Genomic DNA, 6761 nt, shown 5'->3' on the forward strand with positions numbered 1-6761 from the left:
GGAGGAACACAGCAGGCCAGGCAGCATCAGAGGAGCAGGAAAGCTGAAGAAGGGTCCCGACCTGAAATGTCAGCTTTCCTGTTCCTCTGATGCTGCCTGGCCTGCTGTGTTCCTCCAACTCCACACTTTGTTATCTCTGACTCCAGCATCTGCAATTCTTGTTATCTCTCTGTTAATTAGTCAAGCCTGCTTATCAAAATCAAAATGGGGCTCATTTCTAACCAGCAAACGAAATAAGATTTCATAAGAACAGGAGTAGATTTAAGTAAAAACAGAAATACTCAGTAGATAGTGGGGACTGCTGATGCTGGAGAATCTGAGATAACAAGGTGTAGGGCTGGATGAACACAGCAGGCCAAGCAGCATCAGAGGAGCAGAAGGGTCTAGACCTGAAACCTCAGCTTTCCTGCTCCTCTGATGCTGCCTGGCCTGCTGTGTTCATCCAGCTCTACACCTTGTTATCTCAATATTCAGTAGGTTATGCAGCATCTGTGGTCTGAGAGAAATAGAGGTAGTGTTAATTGTTCAAATCAATTGCTTTTAATTAGAACGCCAGCTAGAGATGTAACAGGTCTTAAGCAAATATAGAGGCAGGAAAAGTGTAGAGGGCAGGGAAGTGGGGTGCAAGGCAGGAGAGGTTAGACTGGAAGGGATGATGGTATAAGGCAAAAAGGGATGGTAATGAAACAAGTAAAGAAGCAAAAGATATTTGTTTTTAGAAGAAGTGTAAATGGAAGTAGAATTATCACCAACAGTTGGTGTCCATAAAGGATAGTCCAGAATTTATGGTTCAAAATCATCAAACAACATGTTGAATTAGACGGACAGTAAAATGCCATTCAGCTTCAGTCTGTTCTGTTTTACAATTGGATCGTGGCTGAGCTGTATCTCAACTCCACTTATCTAATGGCTCTTTATTCATCACCTCCTCACTACATTTCTTTTCACATCATCATTTAAAATTAACAACTGTTGAAATGTAGTTGTGGGGACAAACACACTATACAACAATCTTACAGTATTGAGTGAAGGATGAACATCAGGCTAAGCCCCTTTTCCCCAAACATTGTTTTTTTTTAAATTCATTCACAAGATGTGGGCATTGCCAGCTAGGGGGCAGTATTTATTGCCCAGCTGAGAGTCAACCACGCTGTTGTAGGTCTGGAGTCACACCTGGTAAATTGGATCAGGTAAGGATGGTAAAATTCCTTCTCTGAAGGATATTAGGAAAGCAGATGGGTTCTCCCCCAATAACTGACAATGATAATCATTAGACTGAATTCAATTTACAGTGAATTCACGTTCCACCTTGATGGGATTCACACCCTGATACCCGGAACATTACCCAGGTGCTGGACTAATAGTTTGATTATAAAAGCACTAGGCCATCACCTCTGTCATGTACAAAGCACTTATAAAGTATTTTGACATGAAAAGCAGCTGTATAAATGAGAAGCTCACGACGTTATCAATAATTGGAGGAGTTTTGAATTAGTAGCTTTGGAAAGATGAACATTAAACTTTAATTTGCGACATTCTCTTTGCATGATTACTAATAAATAGAAGGAGAAGGAGCAATTAAGAATGATAAAAACTGACATTCTCTGAATTGTTTTGGGGATTTACAATGATGTGGTAGAAAGCCACAATCACAACACCAACTTGATTGCTTCTCTTTTTGCGATGTCAAATGAAAAGAGAAAAATAGCAATCTTTGCAACGTGGGTGAGAGAACTGTGTGAAGAACAGTGCTCAAGAGCAACTAGAGCCTCTGATGACACAAATGACCTTTTCATCTGAAACTTAACAATTATTTTAGAAAGCTTGGAATTTTCTGTTAGGCTTGTTAGGATTTACTTTCTTTTTCACACATGTTGTGATAAGCTGTCTCAAAGTATGGGTTTTGCACAAAGATAGGGAATGCCCTTGTCCAGATGCCAATTTATAGCTGGGTGGTCATTGATGATCATGAAGAATATTGAGCAAAAACACATGTGCCTATCGATGGGGTCAGAGAAACACTCAGCTGGGGAAACTGGGGACAGGATAATTGATAAAGAATATACTAGATTAATTGGCGAAGTAAAACTGTGAGCAGAGACAAAAATTTGGGCGGTTCTGACAGTGGAGATCTTTCTGCTGTTAAATTATCAAGGACAATTAACATTCTTGATCCACACAAGGGGAAAGCAGACTTAGTATTAAAGATATTAGATATGAGGCACAAAGAGAAGTTTGCCAATTCCCACCATATTTTAAGGACAGATCAGAGATGCAAATCAGAATTTATTGTCAACTACATTCTATCTAAGTTTGTCTTTTGTTTGGTAGTTGGGAGGAGGAGGGAAAAGAGCAGATGGAGATACTGTAAAACAGAAATACTAAACAATGTGTCTGTCATTTCAGGCTGAGTATACACCATCAGAAAACCAGATGGTCATAACACTTATAATGCCATAACAGTTGAAAACAGCCATCCTAATTCCAAGTGATGCCATAGTGGGTCACTGATGCATTACCATTACATGGAAAGGAGCATCCCACAGATCTCCACAGAAGTTGCCAATTTAACCGTATGTCACGGGGAGACAATACTGGTCTTGTCTTCAGGTCCAGAGGCCCAGGCTACAGCTTTGAGGCAAAGAAATCAAATCCCAAAAAAGCAGCTGGTATTCAAGTAATTTAACCTATAAATAAAAGTCTGGAATTGAAAGCTAATCTTAGTAATGGTGCCATGGAATAATCATCTGTTGTTGTAAAAACCCATCTGGTTCACTCATGCCCTTCAGGGAAGGAAATCTACTATCTTTACCCAGTCTGGCCATCAGGTAACTCCAGACCTTCAATAATTAACTGCCCTCTTATATAGGCCTTCCAACTAACCTAGTTGTGCCAAACTAGCTTCTTGGAGATGACTAATTTTTCCACCAATGCCCACATCCCATAAAATAATTTTTAAAAACATGGCAGTGACATAGATTGCAAGGAAAGAGGGGCCAGAAAAGAAGGAGGGAAAGGGTACTACAAAGTGCTGTTTTTTTCCAAGACAGAACATCAGCCTCCTGGTCATCCATTCTCAGGATCTACTCTCATCTGCCATATGCTGAACTAGAAAGTGATAGAAACAAAGATAGACAAAATAAATCCACAAGGGATCTGCTGCACCTTCTACAGTAGACCAGCTCCCAGTTTAGTGCCTTATCTGAGGTTGGCTCCTCCAAAAGTGCTGCACTCCCTCAGTACTTCACTGTAGAATGTCAGCCTAGACTTCATGCTCAAGTGTCTGGAGGGTGGGATCCCATGACCTTTTGACCTGTGAAAGACCTACCAACCAACCCATGCTGCACAAGAGCAAAGTTTGAAAAAACATGTCATCTTTTATAGAAACAGAAATTTGTATTTTTAAGTCAAAATCCCTAAATTCAATATCATTTCCAGTGGTTCATTAGCACTCACTAATTCATAAGCTAAATGTCTCTCAGCATTCAACCTGAATAAGATATACATTGAAATCCTGGTAATGTGCCCACATTTTATTCAACAGCAGGGACTGTGCAATAATATCACTGCCACTTTCCAATGTCAATCCACCAAGTTGCATACATACTGTTTTTCACCACACTTACTTGTGAACGCAAAGTACGCCAGTATGTTCTAATTAAGCTTTAATTGCTATTTCCAATACTCTATGATACAAGTGCATAAACCCTCTAGATCTGATCATTACGCCCAGGATGTGTGGTTGGAACTCTAGTTTGACTAGTTTCATAGGTAACATAAAGTTGCCCTTGTCCCAGAAGACCACAGGGATGCCCTCACAATAGAGAAAGATGACTGCTGGTGGTTTAACCTGAAGGCCATACACCTCAGGTGAAGTTGAAAAGGTGGGACATTCATGATAATCTCAACTAGCGTGGGAATTGAACCTGCATTGTTGCCATCAATCTGCATTGCTGCCATCAATCTGCATTGCAAACTAGGTTCGGCTAAGAGAGCTAACCAATCCATAATGATAAAACAAAACTGGTATCATTACTGTGAAAACCAAATATATCTGGATGCATTTGGGTTGGAATGGTTTGGGGTTAAACCAATACAAACACAAGATCCTAGGACATCAGAGTAGGACCCTGCCATTCAGGCTTTCAATGGAGGCAATGGCCTACTGGTATTATCACTGGACTATTAATCCAGAAACTCAGGTAATGTTCTGGGGTCATGGATTCAAATCCTGCTACAGTAGCTGGTGAAATTTGAATTCAATAAAACAAATCTGGAATTAAGTGTCTAATGATGACCATGAAATTATTGTCGATTGTTGGAAAAACCCATCTGGTTCACTAATACCTTTTAAGGAAGGAAACTGCCACCCTTGCTTGGTCTGGCCTACGTATAACTCCAGACCCATAACAATGTGGTTGACTCTTAACTGCATTTTGGGCAATAAATGCTGACCTAGCCAGCAATGCCCTCAGGGTTGATCCTGTATCTTAAATTGAACTGCCACACTATCCCCATTATCCCTCAATTCCTTCAGAATCTAAAAATCCATTGGTCTCAGTCTTGAGTAAGGTCAATGACAAAAGGTCCACAGCTCTCTAGGGAAGTGAATTCCAAAAGATTCACAACTCTCTGAGTGGAGACATTTCTTCACACCTCAATCCTAGAGGACTGGTTTGCTCTGTTGACAGGCCAGCTGATTGAAATATGGAGTCATCCCAGCAGCTTGGGTTCAATTTCTGTACTGGCTGAAATCACTATGAAGGCTTCACCTGAGATGTGGTGACCTTCAGTCTAAACTTACCATCTCTCTTTCTAATGAGAGAGCAGCCAGCAGTTCTCTGGGGACTTTAGCAACCTTCACTTCATTCAAAGGCTTAAACTGAGACTGCAGTCCCTAGTTCTTCAGCCAGGGAAAATAGCCTGCAGTAGTTGTTTAATTAAGTAAAAATAAGATAATTTTAAAAGAATGAGAAGGAATCTCAGTCGTATTGAGGTTGCAGTTGTCATATTTAAAAATAAACATTAACTTCAAGCTGTTCCTTATATGGAATCAAAGTGTCTTGTGGTCAAAATGAAAGTCAGATGATACTTCCCTCACCCATAATAACAAAAATGGGGAAAAACTACAAATTGGAGTTGGTTGGGGGGAGGCGGAATTTTGTTTCACTTGTGAATCTGTTCCTTGTGGTAGTATGGGATGTACAGGCTGTTATAAATTCTATTAGTCACAGACATTCTTTCTAGATGTTATGCAATTGAGGTTTTCCTGAGGAAGGAATGCCTTGACCCAATGATCTTGGTTGAACGCTCTGATGTTTGTGACAGAATCACTTCACCCACAGGATGATGTGAGCAAGAAGCCCAGTGTTTTCCTGATGGGTGAACTGGCATTACTCCACACACTGGAATTTGGAAGTTCACCCTTTGGTGAAGATAATGGGACAAGGGGAGGAGGGGTGAACTCAGTGAAAGGTAGCTCCTTCTCTGAATGGGAGGTGCACTTCGCCTCTGGTTCAGAATGCACAACAGAAGCCAACATGTGGGCCCTGCTATAGAGTCATGAATCCCTACAATGTGGAAGCAGACCATCTGGCCCATCAAGTCTACACCACACCTCCAAACAACAGCCCATCCATACCCACACCCCTGCCCAATCCTTGTAACCCTGTATTTCCCATTGCTAACCCACCTGTCCTGCACATCCCTAGACACTCTGGGCAATTTAGCACAGCCAATCCACCTAACCTGCACATCTGTGGACTGTGGGTGGAAACCTGCATAGACACAGGGAGAATGTGCAAACTCCACACAGACAGTCCCCGATGATGGAATCTAACTCAGGTCCCTGGTGCTGTGAAGCAGCAGTGCTAACCACTGAGCTACCATGTCACCTTGACTCATACAGCAAAGCCCTCCAGCCCCATCGAGCCTGCTATCTTCTGACAAATGCCATAAAATTCACAAAGGGTTTTAGATGGAGGGAATCAAGATAAAGTGTTTTCAGTGACTGTCTGGACAATAATGAAAGGACAGAAATCTAAACATATTGAGAAAAAAGCCAGAAACATGGCAAACTTTTTTCAATGTGACAAGTGGCTGGGATTTGGAGTGTCCAACTAGGAAGTTAGTGGATATGACTTCAATAGTAGCCTTCAGAAGAGAATTGGGTAAATATGAAAAGATGACAAAGCTGCAGGGATTTGGGTAAAGGGGAGGAGAATGGGACTGCTCTTCAAAGAGCTGGTGCAGGCTCAATGGGTTGAATTTGGCAGAGGCGATGTTCTGGGTCCAGTCAGCAGTGACGGGCTGATTCAGTGTGTTTCCTCCTCGGCAATGTGGCCTCAGGGAATGGTTTGGCAGCTGCAGAGTGTGGAGGCATCCCAGAGCCACTTCCGATATCAAGAAGCTGTGGATAGAACAAAAAAAATGTAATTTGTCCTAATTTTGTATGATTTATTTCTTTTTCTAATTTATGTAATTAAAATGACATTGGCTTATGGTGACTTATACACATTTTAGGGTATTTTCATAAATACGTGTAACAATAAATCATTACTTCATAGAACCCCTACAGTGTGGAACCATGCCCTTTGGCTCAACAAGTCCACACTGACCCTCAGAGCATCTCATCCAGACCCATCCCCCTACAACCCACCTAATCTACTCATCCCTGAACACTATGGGCAATTTAGCATGGCCAATCCACCTAGCCTGCACATCTTTGGACTGTGGGAAGAAACCAGAGCACCCGGAGGAAA

This window comes from Rhincodon typus, chromosome 30 (genome assembly GCF_021869965.1).
Source record: "Rhincodon typus isolate 14 chromosome 30, sRhiTyp1.1, whole genome shotgun sequence".
Taxonomy (NCBI): Eukaryota; Metazoa; Chordata; class Chondrichthyes; order Orectolobiformes; family Rhincodontidae; genus Rhincodon; species Rhincodon typus.